Source organism: Hyla sarda, chromosome 5, assembly GCF_029499605.1.
Source record: "Hyla sarda isolate aHylSar1 chromosome 5, aHylSar1.hap1, whole genome shotgun sequence".
NCBI classification, from domain to species: Eukaryota; Metazoa; Chordata; class Amphibia; order Anura; family Hylidae; genus Hyla; species Hyla sarda.
Genome location: NC_079193.1, coordinates 231,670,872 through 231,693,712, shown reverse-complemented (window position 1 = coordinate 231,693,712; position 22,841 = coordinate 231,670,872). Strand labels below are relative to the sequence as shown.

General features: G+C 40.9%; 1 long non-coding RNA gene across 1 annotated transcript; it reads left to right on the top strand.

Annotated features, from left to right (window-relative positions):
* The first annotated feature begins 415 nt into the window (after positions 1 to 415).
* Positions 416 to 22,705, top strand: LOC130273860 (uncharacterized). The gene is made up of 2 exons (XR_008844149.1): positions 416 to 2,735; positions 22,494 to 22,705. It is a non-coding gene; the product is annotated as an uncharacterized LOC130273860 (long non-coding RNA).
* The last annotated feature ends 136 nt before the right edge of the window (positions 22,706 to 22,841 follow it).

The following is a 22,841-nucleotide window of genomic DNA, read 5'->3' as shown; positions in this document are numbered from 1 at the left end:
AGTCATAAGACTTGTATGAAACACATTTAAAGCTTTGTTTTATATGAAATCTACTTCCAACAGATTTATTTCATGACATACACAATCTTTATTGTCCTAATAATGTTATACTTACTGTATGAATTGCTATTAGCTTCTCCTAATAGCAACAAAAATGAATACTGAGCAAAATGTCTCTTGGGTGTAATGGTAAAGATTTTTTTGAAAAAAGAGATTCAGTAACACTTTGTGTGTATAATGTCCATAAATGCAATGTTCACATATTGGAGTTACTTAAATAAAATTATACTCTTAAGCCAGCTTTACATATTCAGTTTAAGAACCAACTTCACAGTTATCATCACACAGCAACAAAAGCTTTTTTGTTACCAAAAAAAAAAAAAAAAAAAAAGAAGATGCCTAATCTTACGTCAGCATGTCTGAGATTTCAGACAGTCAGCTAGCTTCATGTGGCCAGAGTTCCTGTGAGCAAAACTGCACGCGTTGCACTAGGAGTGACTTTCAGGTGTTTAGACAGGCAAGTCTGGCTTGCTGCTACAATGTTATTTTAAATTTTGGAATGCTCGTTCCTCTCCGCAGTGCTTTTTTTTCCTCCGAAAATTGGCCTTTTTTTGGGTAGAGGACATTGAATGATAACACTACAAGTCAGCTGACTGCTGTGTCACAGAGCTGCTGCTTTCTACATTTCCACAACTGCAAGAGCTCTTTCTACTGCAGTTTTCTGGTCGCAGTGCGGCAATACAGACGCATAGGGCGTGATTCCGAACATCTTTTTTTTCTCGGGAATTTACCTTTATGCCTATTTCGGATACAAAAAGGATTGGTCTTTTTTTTGGATAAGAGCTGGAAAGTATCTTGGATATAGACGGTGACATCAAACTTGCAACGTTTTTCAATTAAACAAGCACTGCTCAAAGGCTGGAATCCAAAATGCTTCGAAAGAACGAAGAAACATCTGCCTTCTCACCTGATATAATAGTTTTTTGTGCCTCGCTAGCCTACCTGCAAAGAACAGGAACCTTAAGACAAAGGATCCGATGCTTCCTGGTATCTAGATCTGGGGCCTTTGCAGCCAATGTACAGCTGAATCTTTCTTAAACATCATGGGTTACATGTAAAGCTGGCAAAATAGTAGGAGGCAATTTATATTTCACATGAGGAAGAAACCGGCTTAAAAGAGTAGCCAGACTGGCTGACCTAAATGAATCCCAATCCTTCTCTGGATACAGGGCAGCAGCCGTCTAGCAGTGACACAACCAGCCATCATGTGGAGAATTTCTAGGATTGCAATGTCTGTTGAATGGAGCATCACCGTATGAAACACACTATTTTTGCTTCTTGTTTTATTGCTTTTCTTTTGGATTTACCTGCAACAGCTGCCGGCTTATTGTGTTTTCTTCATTTTCAGCAATGAGTCGTCTGGTCTAAGTGCATGTGCTTGTGGATTAGTCTGTCTGTAATGCAGTCCTTATCTGCTCCTGCTGGAAATCAGGGCACTAAGTCAGCCTGCTTTAACAGTTGTTTTGCGTGATGCTATGCAGCTAGGATGCCTCGCTGACAACAAAGGAGAAAGCACAAAGCATCACTTTATCTTCTGGGTTGTTACAGGGGAACAACTCCTCTTCTGTGTGATGCCTCATCCTATTCCTTCATTTCCTTCTTTTGTTTCTAATTCATCTAATCGAAGAGCCTAACAGAAATCATCATGGATGTGTGTGGGTTTTCTTTTTGATGGTTTGGAAAAATACAGCCTATGAAGACTACAGCACATTTTAGGTTATTGCCAATTTGAAATACTTGGTTTGCTGAAGCTGAGCCCTAAGGGACAAGCTCAGTAGCTGAAAAAGAGATCGTAGATAAAGAAATAAAAATGACAAGCATAATGGAGGCTCTGGAAAAGACACTGTCAGAGAATCAGTTCATGGGTAGCAGTTTCTTCAGTATGAATCTGAATAATTCATAGATTGAAATTACCCTGCTTTCACCTTTCTATTTAAAGCGACATGATCTGAATCTCTAATAAATTTTCAGGATAAAGTAAAATGGCAATTTGAATGTGAAGTGCTTTTGAAAGCAGATGCTGAATCCTGAATCTTTCGATATCTTTCACAATTATGCGGTGAGAACTCCCCTTCATCATTGAGCAGCTTTACCAAGGAAAATTACTGTGATTACAAAAGCTACAATAGAATGCCATCAAATGATCTCTAATTTGCCTAATTTCGGAAGACTGACAGTCGCTCGTGCATGGCTATTGCAACACCTATTCTGGCAACCCTGGATCAATACTCTCTTTAAACAAAAATGTTTTCCTTTCTGTATTTTCTTTGCTGAAACAAAAAAAAAACAATTGGCTGTGATTAAGACATAGCATAAATCTGTCGTTAACTTTCTTTGTTTACACTCACTGCATCATAATTGTATCACTTCACACTTTCCTAAGCTCTCAGTTGCTGTACAGGTGAATGTCGTTTCTATTATGCCGGCCCACACAATGGCCACTGTATGCTCTGTACGTATGGTTAAACTCTGTGTTCAATGTGAGCTACACGCTTTCATTTGTCTCTTTATGGAGTAACTTTCTGTAAGTGGCTGTAGATATTATTCCTTTGAAGCACCTGCTGCTGAAAAGATGCATATGAAGCCCGTCAAGCCATACAACTCTACAACTTCAATATATTCCTTTCACAAAGAGCCAGACACAAAGCCTTTGGAGCAGCTCATATCCTAGCAATGTAAGTAAGCAAACATGAATAAGATGGGAATGCGCTGTAAGAGATGCTTAAGCTGTCTATTGCGTAGTTTGAGATTTAGTAACTTAAAGCACTGGCACCTTTTAATGTGCCCTTCATACCTTGAATTTCCTAGGTCTCCTAAAATCTATGAATATTTACAAAATTTAAAGAGGAAAATATATTGATGAAAAGGCAATTTTCACCATTTTATGAAAGATTCTTTGTTACAATGTGTATAACTGTACACACTTTGGCTGCGTTTCAGCATCAGCACAGATAAGGATTAAATATAGTAAATGATTTCAAATGAAATGTTCTTATATTGGACGAGTAAACTAAAAAGCGCATTCTATAATACAATTGGGAATAATTTCATCTAAAAGCATGCAGTCTTGATTTTCTTTATAGTGAAATGCAACAACCTATGCTAAACTTACTCACGTAACTAGTTAAATATCAAGATTGATGCTAATGGGAAATAGTATGAATAGTATTAATTCAGTGCAATAGTTGTGTCAAATAGAGTTCTGCCCATGTTATCTAGGTACTGGAATATCTTGTGGGGCCTGCAGACAGACAAAGGGTTAATATGAGCATGTAACCTGATGACATGGTGTAATGATGTCTGTCCATAAAAAATATTTTTATACAATAACTGTGAAATTTCTAGCTCCTATGATAATTTTCTCAGAATGTAAACATGCACAACATTTGTACTTAAAGTATTGTAGGTTTACCTGCTGGAATCCTTCAGATGATTATCGCATTGTTACTGATATGATGCAAATAGTAATAACATTGGAATAGCAATGCTATTTATGTTGACCTAGATATGCTTTGCGTTTCTTTCATCCCCCTGGAAAATGTCACACTCAGACAGTCATTCATTTTGATACAGTCAGACTGCTCTCCTTCCCAAGGGCTATATTCCTAATGTTGTGTGTTTTCAGGTTCACATAGCATAAATGGTGATTCAACTATGTTTCTTTCAAAAGATGAATATATATTCTGTCTGGCATATTTCCAGTAATTATGACAGTATGTTTTGTGTGAAAGAGAACATGTTCTTTGTACTGCACAAATGTATTATTCGTTAAGTGTAAAATGGTATCTTGCATTGTGTTTTAGTATATTTGATCAGAATGTTGTAAGCTGTATTCTCAAAAGGATTATTTTTCCAGGCCACTACATAACTGTTATGTATGATGTCAGGCAATTGTGTAACTACCCCCCCCCCCCAACCTTGCTCTGACATTCTGTCTGGCTATGAAATATGAATGGATTAAACACATAGAAAATGCACATTTCTTATAGAGATTTCAGGTTATTCTAGGTAAGTAAACTGTATTCTTAAAGTAAAAAACAACAATTGTGCACAAATGAATAAGCAACTATCAAACATAAGCAAATGAGAAAATTGTAACGCTGGTAAGTTGCAGCTCAGGTTCATAGATTAAAAAAGTGGGCATAAAAAGTTTGTTCATTGTGCATACCAAATGGGCATGGTCACTCAAGAAAAAAGCTTTAACTCATCACATATCAGAGCTTGTGAACTGATAGTGGCTGATGGATACATGCAGACATTTCAATGTAACAGCTATTTTAAATATAGTTTAATCTCAGGTTTACTTCTTCTTTTTAGACAGCGTCTGAGCAATGGCTACCGCTAGGTAGCGCACAATGCTTCAGTACGCAACCTTCTGTACTCATATCTGAATGACTATTTTAGCTTAACTCAATACTTACTTTTTTTGTAATGGCATCAGACTTCATAAAAGTATTAGATATTGTTCCTGCTTTACCTAAATTATTACACAACTTAGCCACATTATCTCGACAATGGTTTACTTAATATGCCACAAGGGATGAAAATAAATCTTTGAGTTAATGCTCACATTTTAATGAAATGTCATCTGTATTATCCCTATTTTACATTCATATATGTACACGTCAAACAGATTTATAAAGACTTTATGTATAAGCAATCATATTGGCCTATGCATAATACTCTCAGGACAATTGCTGTATACAGTTGTGTGTACTTAAGGAGGTTGATTGACAGAAAAGGAAAAAAAAATGTATAATAATTGCTGTATTGTTGTCACAAGACTGCTTTACATGCCAAGGGTCTATAATAGAGGCAAGAATCAATCTTTATGAAGCTATATGAAGAGATTAATTTCATGGAAACGTAAAGGAATACAGAAGTTTATGATAACTCTTCTAGTTATTTGGTTCTTGATCTGCCACATGGGAACCTTATATACCTGGCTAACATCTTAGAAATTAAAAAAGGTTCTCAGATTAATTTTTCTTTTTAAAATATCTGATTAATATTGCAGATAGGGTAGGAAGAACTTGGATGCTTCAAAGAATCCTCTCTCTGCTATCAGTTCAATTGAAGATCTGCATACTGTGGTCAATTAGCATACAATATTCCTTGGTTCCGACACGATCATTATATGTTGAAACCAAATTAATGTTGAGTCCATAACTGTATGGAAAACTGGTAATTGATTCCAAAGCCTCAAAATGTCAACCCAACATATGTAAACATGAATAGTGAATTAAAATAAGCCCATAAGGAGTCAGAAGGAGCAACTTGAAACTGGTTAATCTTTTTCTAGCATGAAACTGAAGGAGATAACGCTGAAGCAGAAATTTACTACAGTATTTATTTTTCTTTATTGTGTTCTTTCTCCTCTTTTTTTCTTCTGCTACTCCTCCCTTATGACTCCTGACTTATCTGCCAATCAGCATTCACTGATGCTGGTGGTGAGTCAGGGGTTTATGCAACTGGATGATCATTTTCAGCCAATTGCACAAATGACGAGTCTAATGTGTGCATGGTGAATAGCTGGGTTTTCTTGCCAATCACTATGCAGTACCTTACTGCAACCTGCTAAATACCTCAGCAGGCGCTGAGCAGAAATTTTTACTACAGCTGCTCCTGGGCAGGTACGGTAGTAAACAAGGGATTCAGCCAGGAACTTCCTCAAACATCCTGACCACAGCTATGGTAAGAAGCAGTTGCAGGGCTGAGCGAGATGCTTAAGTCCTCTCACTGGACATGGAGGTGGCAGGTCAGAAAGCAGCCAAGGCCCAGCAGCAGCTGAGGGAAACTGCTCTGTCAAGCAGCTGTTGTAACAAGGTGGTACACTGTGCATGGAGGGCAGCTGTGCTAAACCACTCAGCCAAGGGGTTGCTTCAGTGTGGGCACCCAACATACAGTAAACAGCAGAAACCAGCAGCGCTAACTGCTGACTTCTGGCCACTGAGAAGCATCACAAGTTGATGCTGTATTCAACTTACAATGGCATTCGAGAGGCCATTTTAAGTTATATGCCTTGTCGGGGGACAGATTTAATATGACAGAAACAGAGAAAAGACTGTTTGCTGGAAGCTTGTTAAACCCCTAATTGCAAGGGCTATGCTTTTTGAGTTTTATACTCAACCTGATTTTCCGCCAGTTTTGTGTTCACACAGTTTTTTTTTGTTTTTTTTAATGTCTTTCGCATAAGATCCTTTTTTTCAGCCATTTATGGACAGTGTGCGAATAAAGCCTTAATCTGAGTTCACAAAAACCAGTACCGAAACTAAGCAGGACAATACATGTAAATAGGATTTTCCAAATCCCCATTCATATGCCGTGGAAACAATTTGTGGAAGATGGCAGACATGTTGTAGGTTTTTAAACTGCAAAATGCCCTTAAAGGGGTACTCCGGTGGCAAACATTTTTTTTTTTTTTAATCAACTGGTGCCAGAAAGTTAAACAGATTTGTAATTTACTTCTATTAAAAAAAATCTTAATCCTTCCAGTACTTATTAACTGCTGAATACTACAGAGGAATTCTTTTCTTTTTGGAACACAGAGCTCTCTGCTGACATCATGACCACAGTGCTCTCTGCTGGCATCTCTGTCCATTTTAGGAACTGTCCAGAGCAGCATATGTTTTCTATGGGGATTTTCTCCTACTCTGGACAGTTCTTAAAATGGACAGAGATGTCAGCAGAGAGCACTGTGGTCATGATGTCAGCAGAGAGCACTGTGTTCCAAAAAGAAAAGAATTTCCTCTGTAGTAAACAGCAGCTAATAAATACTGGAAGGATTATTATTTTTTAATAGAAGTAATTTACAAATCTGTTAAACTTTCTGGCACCAGTTGATTTAAAAAAAAAAAAAAGGTTTCCACCGGAGTACTCCTTTAACCCCTTAATGACCAAGCCCATTTTCACCTTAAGGACAAAGCCAATTTTATTTTTGCGTTTTCGTTTTTTCCTCCTCTCCTTCTAAAATCCATAACTTTTTTATATTTCCATCTACAGACCCATATAAGAGCTTGTTTTTTGCGTGACCAATTGTAATTTGTAATGAAACCTCTCATTTTACCATAAAATGTATGGCGAACCCCCCCAAAAATTTTTAGTGAGGAAATTTAAATGAAAACCAAAATTTTGCACATTTTGGAGGCTTTTGTTTTCACACTGTACACTTTACGGTAAAAATGACGTGTTCTTTATTCTGTGGGTCAATACGATTAAAATGATACTCATGGCTAGATACTTTTATATTTTTGTACTGCTTAAAAAAAAATCTAAAACTTTTTGTACAAAATCAGTAATCTAAAGTCGCCCTATTTTGACCACCTATAACTTTTTCATTTTTCCGTATATAGGGCGGTATGAGGGCTCATTTTTTGCGCCGTCATCTGTACTTTTTTTTAGATACCACATTTGCATATATAAAACTTTTAGATAATTTTTTATTAATTTTTTTTAATAAAATGTGACAAAAAAGCAGCATTTTTAGAATGTTTTTATTTTTTACACTTTCGCCATTCACCGTACGGGATCATTAACATTATATTTTGATAGTTCGGACATTTACGCACGCGGCGATACCAAATATGTTTATTTTTTTTAAAATGTTTACGCCTTTTGGGGGTAAAATGGGACAATTTTCATTTTTATTGGGGGAGGGGATTTTTCACTTTTTTTTACTTTATATTTTTACATTTTTCAACTTTTTTTTTACACTTTTTATGTCCCCATAGGGGATTATCTATAGCAATCCTTTGATTGCTAATACTGTGCAGTGCTATGCATGAGACACAGCACTTCTCAGTATTATCGGTGATCTTCTGCTCTGGTCTGCTCGATCGCAGACCAGAGCAGAAGACCCCGGGAGACGGGGACCTCCGGCTGTCATGCTGGATGATCGGATCACCGCGGCAGCGCTGCGGGCGATCCGATCATCCAATCAAAGTGCTGCAATGCCGGAGATTCCGTAATCTGTATTGATCATGGCATCTGAGGGGCTAATGGCGGACATCCGCGCCATGTATGACGCGAGCACCCTTCCGATGCTCGCGGTCATACACAGGACATAAATGTACGTCCTGGTGTGGGAAGTCCCGCCAAACCAGGACATACATTTACGTCCGTGGTCGTTAAGGGGTTAAACCCATCGGGTGAGGTACTTTTAAGTGGCTTTATTCATTAATTTTGCTCATTGCAGAGCCAAGGGGAAATATTTCAATAAAATCTACATGCCACACATGATTTTGCTGCAGGTTTAGCGTAAGTCCACAAGTGGCAAAATATGTATACCATGAATTGGCAGCTTAATGTGCTACAATGAAATGGGTCAATCCACTGTATAAAAAAATATATATATAATAAAAAAAAACACAGCATCAGAAATTGTCATGCTGAAAATTCTAAACAAAAAAATGCATCATAAAGATGAGATTTTAAAAGTTTTAGCCAGTTGTCTGGTACTATTTTCCACTACATACTTAGAGCTTTTCTGGTGTAGTAAAGGGATACTACTAACACACTGTGAAAATAGCCCAATACAAAATGCATTTCCTTAACACAGTCCTTTAGACATGACTGAAGGGTGCGTTGCGTGATGTCACATCTCCGGCCGCGGAAACCCAGCATTTTAAGCAGTATGTTTAGAATATCGGGTGTGGCACGCATGCTGCACGGAGATCGCAGGCGGTCCCAACGGTGGTATCCCCACGATCAGACATCTTATCCCCTATCCTTTGGATAATCTCCCAATGTTTAAAGTGCATAGAGCATGGGGGGATACTGTCGAATATGGCACTTTTGATGTCTCCAAGACCCAAAGGTCTCAAAAGGGGCAAAGTGATAGTAGGAGAGAGCAATTAGGAAATGTTATTGGCCTGTTGTGGCCAGTTTGAGGCTGGATATACTGAGCCAGATCACCAGATACAGTATATGTGAACCTATCCTTTTAATTAAAAAACATTTAAAGGGGTACTCCGCCCCTAGATACCTTATCCCCTATCCAAAGGATAGGGGATACAGTATATGTGAACCTATACTTTTAATTAAAAAACATTTAAAGGGGTACACCACCTTTAGATACCTTTTCTCCTATCCAAAGGATAGGGGATAAGATGTTGGTTCACGGGGGTCTCACCGCTTTGACCCCCCCAATCTCTGTGCAGCACCTGGCGTTCATTTAGAACGCTGGGTGTGAGGGCGGTGGCGTCATGAGGTCATGGTCACACTCCTCATGACGTTACACCACACCCCCTTGATGAAAGTCATCACACCCCCTTGCATTAAGGGGGTGTGATGTTATGAGGGGCGTGGCCATGATGTCACAACCCCGTCACCCGCTCCAAGCATTCGGAACAAAATGTTCCGAATTCTGGAGCAGTGGAGTACCCCTTTAAAGTCACCTTGGACACATGGACAGATTAAGTGTACCGTTAGCTCTGGGCTGTTCAGAAAGCATGGGCCCCTTATCCCACAAACTGGCGCTCATGTTTCAGGCGGATAACAGCTTTTTCATGCTATGAGTAATTGCAATTAGCCAAATTAAATGTATGTGTCATTTTGTGGACCAGATCTATGGACTGTATATACCTTAATTCAAATGGAATTGAAATTAAAACTTGTTGAAATTTTATTTAGATTGTGCCAAGGAAGCCTTGTGTTGGCTACATAATCATGGCCTTAGATTCCTATACAAAAATTATGTAGCCTAAGGTTCAAATAAATTAAACCAAATGCAACACTGTATGTATAGTTATCATTACTTCAAGCTAATTGAAATGCATTTCGTAATTAAAAAATATATATACAAATCTCAAAGACAACACAGCTATAAGACAAAGTATGTCAACACCCTATACCTCTAAGTAACAGTATACAATTACCAAATACAGTACCAGTAAAGGAATTTGTATAATCACCATACTAATATTAACATACGGTTACTGACCAACCAGCATACCCAGACCAATATTACCAATAATACCAGTCCCGGATCCCCAGGCAGACATCGCTGCTTTTTGTTGTATGTGCGGCTCATGCACATACAACAGAAAGCATCCTCTCTGTGTGACCGCATCTGCAGCCTACACATAGAGGAGACGTGACCTCTGCCCCCACGCAGCTCGCAATGCAGGCGCCGATTACGTCACTCATTGGCGCCTGCAATGTGGAGGATGGAAGATGCAGGCCTCTTCTCTGGAGGAGATCGCTGCGTGGTACATAATCAGGTGAGCAGATTTTTTTTTTACATCCTGGGGAGGGGGGGACTCCTACTGTGGGGGAACTCTGCTGCCGCCTATACCTACTGTGGGAGAACTCTGCTGCCGCCTATACCTACTGTGGGAGAACTCTGCTGTTGCCTATACCTACTGTGGGGGAACTCTGCTGCCGCCTATACCTACTGTGGGAGAACTCTGCTGCTGCCTATACCTACTGTGGGGAAACTCTGCTTCCACCTATACTTACTGTGGGGGAACTCTGCTGCCGCCTATACCTAATGTGGGGGAACTGCTACGTGCAGAATGTGGGGACTATCTACTATGTTTCTGCCTAGCTAATATGGGGAGGGCTACCTGCACAGGGGGTTTTCATACCGGGGGCAGTTATCTGGGGGATTTACCTACAGGGGAGATGACTACCTATCTGGGGGACATTAACTACCTGGGTGCTTGACTTACTAGGGGCCACTACCTCCTGGGGACACTACCTACCTGGGGGCATTACCTACCTGTAACTTCTATAAATAACACCTTATTTTCTGTCTGCTAACACAAAATACTCCGTCACGCCCCCTCCCATAGACTTGCACTGAGGGGACGGGGCGTGACGTCACACGGGGGCGGAGTCCTGACGTCACGGACTTCCGTTCCCGTGGTCGTGACCCAGACCCTCCAGCGCTTCCGGACAAGAAACAGGTGGGTGCTGCATGCAATATTGCGGGGGTCCCCAGAGGCGGGACCCCCGCTATCAGACATCCTTGGGATAGGGGATAAGATGTCTAGGGGTGGGGTACCCCTTTAAGCACATAAAAGAATCACCCAAAGTTAGTGTGTTCTGTGCAATAAGCAGGCACAAAGTCTACAGTCCCTTTTTTTCCTGAGAATAATGTCACTGGCCAATCCTGCATGGACATGTTAAAGGAATGGCTTATGCCACAGATAGCGGAAGATCTGTCAAACTTAAAGGGGTACTCTGGTTGAAAACAATTTATTTTAACCCCTTCACTCAATAGCCTGTTTTGACCTTAATGACCAAGGCAAATGTTCAAAATTTGACATGCGTCTACTTATTTGTTAATAACTTTGGAACGCTTTCACTTGAGACAGTTTTTTCGTGACATATTGTACTTTACATAAGAGGTAAATTTTGAATGATATATTTAGCGTTTTTTGTAAAAAAAAATTTGCATTTTTCTAGTTTTTACATTTTTTGCTCATACAATAAATAGTCATGCCGCACCAAATTAATGATTCATTCACATCTACAATATGTCTATTTTATGTCTCCATCATTTGGTAAACATTTTACTTTTTTAGAATGTTAGTGTTTATAATTTTAGCAGCAATTTTACAGATTTTCAATCTGTATGTTACTCCCCATAAATCATCCCATTTTATATTTTTTTTGCAGATTTTTCATTATAATCCATTTTCTTTCTGTAACACAGTAGGTGTTGACAAAGAAATGCAACTCAAGATTTATTCCCGAAATTCTGAAGTACTTAGAACAGTGGTTCTTAACCTGAGTTCGATCGAACCCCAGGGGTTCGGTGAGTCAGTCCAGGGGGTTCGGTGGGGGAGGTCGCAACAGGACAGGCAAACCAAGCAATTGCTTGGGGCCCCGAGCAGAGCCGGTGTTTGCCTGTCCTGTAGCGACGGGGCAATTCCCCCATCACTATTAACTCCCTGTGGCCCAACGTTAAGTTTAAAATGCAGGGCTGCCGGGACATAGCGCACGCCGGTATGTAACTGACGTCCTGTGCATTCGCCCATGGAAACGAAGGCGCCGAGGACCGAAGGATAGAGAAGGAGGAAGACGCGCGCTGGCCAGCTTCGTAAGTGACCAGCGGCACGTCATCTTTGGTGCTCTGACCACCGGTCCCGAGACCTACTGCTATAGCCGGAGCGGTGGTCGGAGCACTGAAGTGGGCAGTACACAGGCATACAGCCTCCAGCCATACACTGTATATGGCTGGAGGCTGTATGTCTGTGGGGGAACACTGCCTACATCAGTGGTCTTCAACCTGTGGACCTCCAGATGTTGCAAAACTACAACTCCCAGCATGCCGGTTGTAGTTTTGCAACATCTGGAGGTCCGCAGGTTGAAGACCACTGGCCTACATAATGTGGGAGAACACTGCCTGCCTAATGTGGGGGAACACTGCCTGCCTAATGTGGGGGGAACACTGCCTGCCTAATGTGGGGGAACACTGCCTGCCTAATGTGGGGGGAACACTGCCTGCCTAATGTGGGGGAACTCTGTCTGCCTAATGTGGGGGAACATTGCCTGCCCAATGTGGGGAAACACTGCCTGCCTAATGTGGGGGGAACACTGCCTGCCTAATGTGGGGGGAACTCTGTCTGCCTAATGTGGGGGAACATTGCCTGCCCAATGTGGGGAAACACTGCCTGCCTAATGTGGGGGAACTCTGTCTGCCTAATGTGGGGGGAACTCTGTCTGCCTAATGTGGGGGAACTCTGTCTGCCTAATGTGGGGGAACTCTGTCTGCCTAATGTGGGGGAACACTGCCTGCCTAATGTGGGGGAACTCTGTCTGCCTAATGTGTAAATATATACCTCCTATGTTTTGAATTTGAAAAAATCATATTTTATTTTTCCAATTAAGAGGGGTTCGGTGAATGCACATATGAAACTGGTGGGGTTCAGTACCTCCAACAAGGTTAAGAACCACTGACTTAGAAATATCCCATATGTGGTCTTTGTGCGCTAAGTGTCTCTCACACAGGCCTCAGACATGAAGGCGTGCTGTGTGGATTTTGGGGCATCCTTATAGTTTAGGATATTTTGGTAGCATCATATAAAATTACAGGGGCCTTGGGGTGCAAAAATATTTTTGGGAGACAAGTTAACTCTTTCATTGGTACCATTCTGGGGTACATGTGACACTCTGACTTTCTTTTTATGAGGTGGTATACATAAAAAAAAATCTATTCTTTGGTTGTTCTTTATTTTTTTTTCATTTATGGCCTAAAAACAATTTTTTTTTAAATCACGTTTGTAAGTCGCTGTATTCTGTGAGCTGTAACCTTTTTATTTTTTCACTGACACAATTGTATGAGGACTCTTTTTGCAGGACATGTTGATGTATTTGGGGAGGACAATTTTTGTGGGTGTATTATACATATACATATATAATTAATTTTATTATTCTTTATATTTTTTTCACACTTAATTTTTTTTCTACTATTATACACATAATTCAACGGAGTACACATCTGTATTCCAATGAATAATGCCTATGTCTGTCAGTACTGACAGGCATAGAATAGATCAGTGAGTAACTGATCGCTCATGTTGCCATGACAACATAGGCCAGTGCCAGGCCTCCGGTTGCCATGGCAACCATTGTTGCTCTGCTTTCACTTTGCAGAGCGCTTATTGGTGACCGAGGGAGCTCCTCCCTCTGTAACCCTAATAGACGCTGCGGTCACAGTGATGGCAGCATATACAGAGTTAACTTAGTGCCCGCAGGTGACCTCCTCCGATTGGGCCCCCTTCACCACCGATTGCTTAACACAGTGAAGCGATGAAGGAGTAGACCCCTGCCAGATGCCTACTATTGGTCCATCTGTACTGACTGACCAATAGCAGTGATCGCCGGCCGGGGACCACTGCGATTGGTCCCTGGCCGGCTTCAAGGAGGCTCGGCTGAGCAGCACAGCTGAGCTCAATAATCTGTCACAGTGCCCGGCGGCAGTTTATTTCCATCAGGTACATGTACGTAGTGATGCGGGAAGTCATCCCTAATCATCACATACATGTACCTGATTTTTGCGTAAAGGGGTTAAATCAGCTGGTGCCAGAAAGTTAAACAGATTTGTAAATTACTTCTATTAAAAAATAGTGCTGTCTGCTGACACATCTGTCCATGTCAGGAACTGTCCAGAGTGGGGATTTACTCCAGCTTTGGACAGTTCCTGACATGGACAGAGGTGTCAGTAAAGAGCACTGTGGACAGACAGAAAAGAAATTCAAAAAGAAAAGAACTTCCTGTGGAGCATACAGCAGCTGATGAGTACTGGAAGGGTTAAGATTTTTTAATTGAAGTAATTTACGAATCTGTACAACTTTCTGGCACCAGTTGATTTAAAATTGTTCCCCACCGGAGCACCCCTTTAAACTATTAGCAGTGCGACTATAACTAAATCAAACTCTACCAGAGCTATGGACCAGCTGCGCCAGAAATAAAGATTGTAAAATGTTGCACTGTCCTCCATAATAGCCAGATCTAACACCCTGCAACTTCTTTTTGTGGGACTACATGAAGGACTCAAAAAAATTGTGCAAAACTAAGTATTAATAAATGTGGCTAAGGCTGGGTCCACACTACGTTTTGTCCCATACGGGAGCGCATACGGCAGGGGGGAGCTAAAAGCTCGCGCTCCCGTATGTGACCGTATGCGCTCCCGTATGTCATTCATTTCAATGAGCCGACCGGAGTGAAACGTTCGGTCCGGTCGGCTCATTTTTGCGCCGTATGCGCTTTTACAACCGGACCTAAAACTGTGGTCAACCACGGTTTTAGGTCCGGTTGTAAAAGCGCATACGGCGCAAAAATGAGCCGACCGGACCGAACGTTTTACTCCGGTCGGCTCATTGAAATGAATGACATACGGGAGCGCATACGGTAACATACGGGAGCGCGAGCTTTTAGCTCCCCCCTGCCGTATGCGCTCCCGTATAGGACAAAACGTAGTGTGGACCCAGCTTAAGAGATATGTAAAGTTATGATTTCATTTGTAAGAACACTGTATTCTTTGCTTCTATAAGATGAACGCTTCTATAAGATAAATAAGCTAAAAGGAGAATTTACTCTGCCCCTTTAACCCCTTAAGGACCCAGACAATTTTCACTGTAGGACCCGGCCATTTTTCGCACATCTGACCACTGTCACTTTAAACATTAATAACTCTGGGATGCTTTTAGCTTTCATTCTGATTCCGAGATTCTTTTTCTGTGACATATTCTACTTTATGTTAGAGGTAAAATTTTGTCGATACTTGCATCATTTCTTGGTGAAAAATTCCAAAATTTTATGAAAAAATTAAAAATTTCGCATTTTTTTTACTTTGAAGCTCTCTGCTTATAAGGAAAATGAATATTCCAAATAAATTATATATTGATTCACATATACAATATGTCTACTTTATGTTTGCATCATAAAGTTGACATGTTTTTACTTTTGGAAGACATCAGAGGGCTTCAAAGTATAGCAGCAATTTTCCAATTTTTCACAAAATTTTCAAAATCGAAGTTTTCAGGGACCAGTTCTGTTTTGAAGTGGATTTGAAGGTCCTTCATATTAGAAATACCCCACAAATGACCCCATTATAAAAACTGCACCCCTCAAAGTATTCAAAATGACATTCAAAAGGTTTGTTAACCCTTTAGGTGTTTCACAGGAATAGCAGCAAATTGAAGGAGAAAATTCAAAATCTTCATTTTTTACACTCGCATGTTCTTGTAGACCCAGTTATTGAATTTTTACAAGGGGTAAAAGGAGAAAAATCTTCCTAACATGTGTAGCCCAATTTCTCTCGAGTAAGAAAATACCTCATATGTGTAAGTCAAGTGTCCGGCGGGTGCAGTAGAGGGCTCAGAAGGGAAGTAGCGACAGTGGGATTTTGTAGAGTGAGTTTTTCTGAAATGGTTTTTGGGGGGCATGTCACATTTAGGAAGCCCCTATGGTGCCTGAACAGCAAAAAAACAAACAAACACATGGCATACTATTTTGGAAACTATACCCCTCAAGGCACGTAACAAGGGGTCCAGTGAGCCTTAACACCGCACAGGTGTTTGACGACTTTTCGTTAAAGTTGGATGTGTAAATGATTTATTTATTTTTTTTCACTAAAATGCTAGTTTTCCCTCAAATTAAAATTTTTTGCAAGGGATAATAGGACAAAATGCCCCCCAAAATTTGTAACCCCATCTCTTCTGAGTATGGAAATACCCCATGTGTGGACATCAAGTGCTCTGCTGGCGCACTACAATGCTCAGAAGAGAAGGAGCACCATTGAGCTTTTGGGAAAAAAAATTGTTTGGAATGGAAGTCAGGGGCCATGTACGTTTACAAAGCCCCCCGTGGTGCCAGAACAGTGGACCCACCCACATGTGACCCCATTTTGGAAACTACACCCCTCACAGAATTTAATAAGGGGTGCAGTATTATTTACACCCCACTGGCGTTTGACAGATCTTTGGAACAGTGGGCTGTTCAAATGAAAAATTACATTTTTTATTTTCACGGACCAGTGTTCCAAAAATCTGTCAGACACATGTGGGGCGTAAATGCTCACTGTACCCCTTATTACATTACATGAGGGGTGTAGTTTCCAAAATGGGGTCACATGTGGGTATTTCTTTTTTTGCGTTTATGTCAGAACCACTGTAAAATCAGCCACCCCTGTGCAAATCACCAATTTAGGCCTCAAATGTACATAGTGCACTCTCACTCCTGAGCCTTGTTGTGCGCCCACAGAGCATTTTACGCCCACATATGGGATATTTCCGTATTCAAGAGAAATTGGGTTACAAATTTTGGTAGTCTTTTTTTCCTTTTACTGCTTGTGAAAATAAAAAGTATGGGGCAACACCAGCATGTTAGTGTAAATTTTTTTTATTTTTTTACACTAACAAGCTGGTGTAGCCCCCAACTTTTCCTTTTCATAAGGGGTAAAAGGAGAAAAGCCCCACAAAATTTGCAGTGCAATTTCTCCCGAGTACGGAAATACCCCAAATGTGGCCCTAAACTGTTTCCTTGAAATATGACAGGGCTCCGAAGTGAGAGAGCGCCATGCGCATTTGAGGACTAAATTAATGATTGCATAGGGGTGGACATAGGGAATTCTACGCCAGTGATTCCCAAACAGGCTGCCTCCAGCTGTTGCTAAATTCCCAACATGCCTGGACACTCAGTGGCTGTCCGGAAATGCTGGGAGTTGTTGTTTTGCAACAGCTGGAGGCTCGGTTTTGGATACACTACCATACAATACGTTTTTCATTTTTATTGGGGGGGGGACAGTGTATGGGGGTGTATATGTAGTGTTTTACCCATTATTATGTGTTAGTGTAGTGTAGTGTTTTTAGGGTACATTCGCACTGGCGTGTTACGGGGAGTTTCCCCCTAGGAGTTTGCGCTGCAGCAAAAAATTTGCCGCAGCCCAAACTTGAGGCAGGAAACTTACTGTAAACCTGCCTGTGTGAATGTACCCTGTACGTTCACCTGGAGGGGCAAACCTCCAGCTGTTTCAAAACTACAACTCCCAGCATGTAATGACAGACCGTGCATGCTGGGAGTTGTACTTTTGAAACAGCTGGAGGCACACTGGTTGGAAAACCTTCAGTTAGGTTCTGTTACCTAACTCAGTATTTTCCAACCAGTGTGCCTCCAGCTGTTGCAAAACTACAACTCCCAGCATGTACTGATCGCCTAAGGGCATTCTGGGAGATGTAGTTATGCAATAGCTGGAGGTACACAACTACAACTCCCAGCATGCCGAGACAGCTGTTTGGGCATGCTGAGATTTGCAGTTTTGCAACTGCAAAGTGATCTCCAAACTGTGGTCCTCCAGCTGTTGCAACACTACAAATCCCAGCATGCCCAGACAGCAAACAGCTGTTTGGGCATGCTAGGAGTTGTAGTTTTGCAAGATCTGTAGGAATACAGTTTAGAGATCACTGTATAATGGTCTCTAACTGTAGCCCTCCAGCTGTTGCAAAACTACATATTCCAGCATGCCCAAACAGCTGTCTGGGCATGCTGGGAGTTGTAGTTTTGCAGCATCTGGAGGGCTACAGTTAGAGACCACTGTATAATGGTCTCAAACTGTACCCTCCAGATGTTGCTAGGCAACTCACCGGCTTCCGTCGGATCCAGCCGCACGACATCGCCGCCCGCCGATCTCTGTCGCCCGCTGCCTCCGACGCCCGCCCGGATCAGTAAGTGGATCTTTGGCGCCGTTCCCCATCGTTTCCCCGTCCTGCCCCGTCCCCTGCCCCGCCTATTGTGGGTGGGCAGTACGGGGAAAACGAAAGTTAACCCCCCCGCCCCCGATCTGCTATTGGTGGTCGCGTCTAGACCACCAATAGGAGGGGTGGCACCCCTGCCACCTCACTCCTATACCTTCAGGGGGATCGTGGGTGTCTTAGACAACCGCTATCCCCCTTATATTCCGGGTCACCATAAACCCGTAATGACCCGGAATCACGCAAGGCGCAAGTGTGAATTCACTTGCGATTTGCCGCGATCGCCGACATGGGGGTGTCTAATGACCCCCCAGGGTTTGGCACGGGATGCCTGCTGAATGATTTCAGCAGGCATCCCGGTCCGATCCCCGCCCGGCGGGGTCCGGAATTCTCCATGACGTACACGTACATCATGGGTCCTTAAGTACCAGGGTGTCATGACGTATGCGTACATCAAGGGTCCTTAAGGGGTTAATATTCTACCCTATATTTTGGTGATATTTGAATGATATCTATTTAGAACCACCTTTTTTTATAGTAAAACCATATGTAGGTCTTTGCCGTGGTGTGTTGATCAAAGGGGTACTCCGGCCCTAAGACATCTTATCCCCTATCCAAAGTATAGGGGATAAGATGCCTGATCGTGGGGGTCCCGCCGCTGGGGACCACTGCAATGTTTCATCTTTTATTGCAATGCAGCACCCAGCTATCATCAGCTATCATCAGGATATGGTACGCAAACTTCAAACTGAAATTTTTAGGAGCCACATATTATTTTAGTTGTCAAATTAAATAGTTAATTAAATAACATAAATAGTTAATGTTATGTATTTCCTCCTTTCTAATTGCCACTTTTATTGCTTCTTACTTCAGGAAGTCCACACTTTCTATACAACCTAGGGCCCACATTTCTGGCTGTTGGTTCTACTTTATCACTTCACCGTTTAGAGATTTGGAAAACTTAGGAAAACTCAAACTTTTAGGGGGACATCTATCAAGGTATTTAGAGCCTTTTTTTTTTTTTTTGTGCCCTTAAGCACTTTTTCGTGTGGTAACTAAAAACTTACTAACAGCATTACCTACACAAGTTTCAGTTTTCTTTTTGCAGTAGTCACGATTTTATGATGTGCGAAATTCGCACGTAGGCAAAAAAGAGTTGCAAACCCCTTACAAAAAGTCGCAAGTCTGCTCTAGGTCTGACCTGGAGTACAAAACTCCCCTACAAATTGAGAATGTCGGAAAAAAAGTCACATAAAAGTCTCAGCTGCGACTTTTTTGTTTTGCTTGTGTGCTCCAAATACTTCAACCTCTGTGATAGTATGATAAATATGTAGCACAGAAGCAAAACTAAAGCAAAAAAAATGCCTTCAGAACTTGCTTACCAAAGCAAACAATGATAAACGTCCCACTTAAACTTTGCCAATGGCAAATTCAACATGGATTTTTTTCCATTTTGTTATGTTTACAAAAATGAAACTGTGAGAAACAAGATTCTCTTGTCTGATGAAACCAAGATTTAAGTTTTTGGTCGCCGTTCTCAAGAGTCATGTCTAGAAAAAAACAGACTCTGCTCATCACCTTCCTGATACCATTTCTACATTGAATCATGGTGGTGGAAGCATCATGCTACGGTGGTGTTTTTCAGCAACTGGGGGTAGGGAGACTCATTAGGATAAAGAGAAAGTTGAATGGAGCAAACTATAGTAGTATTCTTAATGAATACCAGACCCAGAGCGCTCTGAACCTCAGACTGGGCCAAATATTAGCCTTCCAACAAGACTACCTTGCCCAGCTATTGCCCTGACTTTAATCCAAGCAAACCTCTCTAGGGGAACCTGAAAATGGCTTCCACCAAAGCTTGCAAAACAAACCCAAATCCAAGTGCAAACCTTGTGGCAATCAAGTAGACTGGAGACTGTAATCACTGCCGATGGTGCTTCAATGAAGTAATGAGTAAATGGTCTCAATAATAATGTCAATGCAATGTTTGAATGGGCTCTGTCAATTGCAAAAATGTCTGACATGTCACAGGGACATGTAAAATCCGTTGGGGTCTTGTATCAATCTTTGTCCCCCTGCCAAATAGACTTATAACAGCAATGCTGTGCATGTCTTCAGGCTTGGTTTCCTAACCGTTGGGGGTCTCAACACTGAGACCTTGCCTCATAAAAAGTTCTGACATGTTTCTTTGACATGTCAAAAGTTTTTCTAAATGACAATGACACTTTAAGTTTTTTCCTTTTTCGAAAAATTAGCAAAGAGTTCAATCAATCGTTTTTTAACGCATCAGATACTGTGATCAATACTGTTTATGTCAGTTAAAGCATTCCTGGGGGCTTTGTACGACTCATCGGACAACCCGTGGCACCACCACAGGGATCTGATGAGCCAAAATGCAGCCAGAGGTCTCCTCATCTGCCTCCTGTCACTCTCAGGGGAAATTTTAATTGCCCCTTTTTCCCATATTAAATAAAAAGGGGAGAAAAAAATTTATAAACATATATCAATATATATTCTTAATAAATGGTCTTGTAGGGTGACATTTTTGCTTTTCGATTACATCACATTTTTAAAAAGTTTAATAAAAATAATAAAGTCACATATATGCAAAAAGCCATTAAAAAACTACAGATCACATGCACCCTTATAAGTCAAAATAGGGCAATTTTAACATACTTATTTTGTAAAGCAAAGGTTTGAGGTTTAAAAAAAAACCTGCAATAATAGAAAAGCATGTAAACATGGCTATCATTTTCATTGTATTGACACAGAATAAAGAGAACATGTCATTTTTACCATAAATTTAACAGCATGAAAATGAAACCCTCCAAAATTTGCTAAATTATGGTTATCTTTTCAATTTCCCCACACAAATTTTTTTTTTGCCATACATTTAATATAAGTGGTAAAATAAGTGATGTGATTACAAAGTACAATTGGTCATGGAAAAAACAAGTTATGACTCTTAGAAGGTGAGGAGGGGAAAAAAATGAAAAAATGTAGCTGGCTGTGTCCTTAACGACGCGATGACCCTGTGTCATATCTGGTCGGTCCCGGCAGCAATCAACGGCCGGGACCCGTGGCTAATACCAGACATCACCGATTGCGGTGATGCCCGGTATTAACCCTTCAGATGCGGCGATCAAAGTTGACAGCCATGTCTGAAGTGAAACTGAAAGCATCCCAGCAGCTCGATCGGGCTGTTCGCGACCACCGCGTTGTCCCGAGCAGCTTGCAGGACACCAGGAGGATCTCTACCTGCCTCCAGCGTGTCCGATCGCCAAATGACTGCTCCGTGCCTGAGATCCAGGCATGAGCAGTCGAGCGGCGATAGCTATAACATTGCAAAAAAAAAAAAAGTGGAAAAAAAAGTGTTAAGAAATGTGACTGAACCCCTTCCCTTATAAAAGTCAGAATCACCCCCCCTTTTCCCATAACAAAAAAACTATGTAAATTAAAATAAAAATAAACATATGTGGTATAGCCGCGTGAGTAAATGTCCAAACTATAAAAATATATTGTTCATTAAACCGCTAGTTCAATGGCGTACATGTAAAATACCATTTATACGATAAAAAAATGAATAAAAAGCAATCAAAAAGTCAGATCAAAACAAAAATGGGACTGACAAAAACTTTAGATGACGGCACAAAAAATTTGCCTTCATACATCCCCATATGCGGAAAAATAAATAAGTTATAGGGGTCAGAAGAGGAAATTTTTAAACAAATAAATTTTTCTGCATGAAGTTATGATTTCTTCCAGAAGTACGACAAAATCAAACCTATATAAGTAGGGTATCATTTTAACCGTATGGACCTACAGAATAAAGAAAAGGTGTCATTTTTACCAAAAAATGCACTGTGTAGAAACGGAAGCCCCCAAAAATTACAATATGGTGTTTTTCCTTCAATTTTGTCGCACAATGATTTTTTCTCCGTTTCGCCGTGGATTTTCGGGTAAAATGACTAATGTCACTGCAAAGTAGAATTGGTGACGCAAAAAAAAAAGGCCGTAATATGGATTTTTAGGTGGAAAATTTAAAGAGTTATGATTTTGAAAAGGTAAGGAGGGAAAAACGAAAATGCAAAAACTGAAAAACGCTGAGTCCTTAAGGGGTTATTTTTTTTTCAATGTAATAGTACATAATGAAAGCATAGGAGATTTAACATACAGAAAATAAAAGTATGTTCTTGGTATGCTATAATATTCTTCCTTTGTGCTTTTTTACAGGCTCCTGACTCCTAAACAAAGTACAGGAATGGAGAGGAACTAAAGCATTCTCATCGATCTCTGGATAATCTCATCTTTATTTAGTCCAGCTGCATTCCCTTGCCCCTAGGCTTTTGTTGGGTTATTTATGATTGCTAGTAGGTAATATTAAAGTGTGCAGAGTTTTGTAACAGGGAAATGTTGTAACAATAAAAAAATAAACTCAAACCCTATTTTAATTTGGGTTATACTTCCCTATAAAGCATTATAAACTGGCTCATCCATAGTGTATGCTCACATGGCAAAGAAGCAACCCCACAGACAAGCACTTGTAGTACAATTACATGTAGAGTAACTTTCTGTACACGT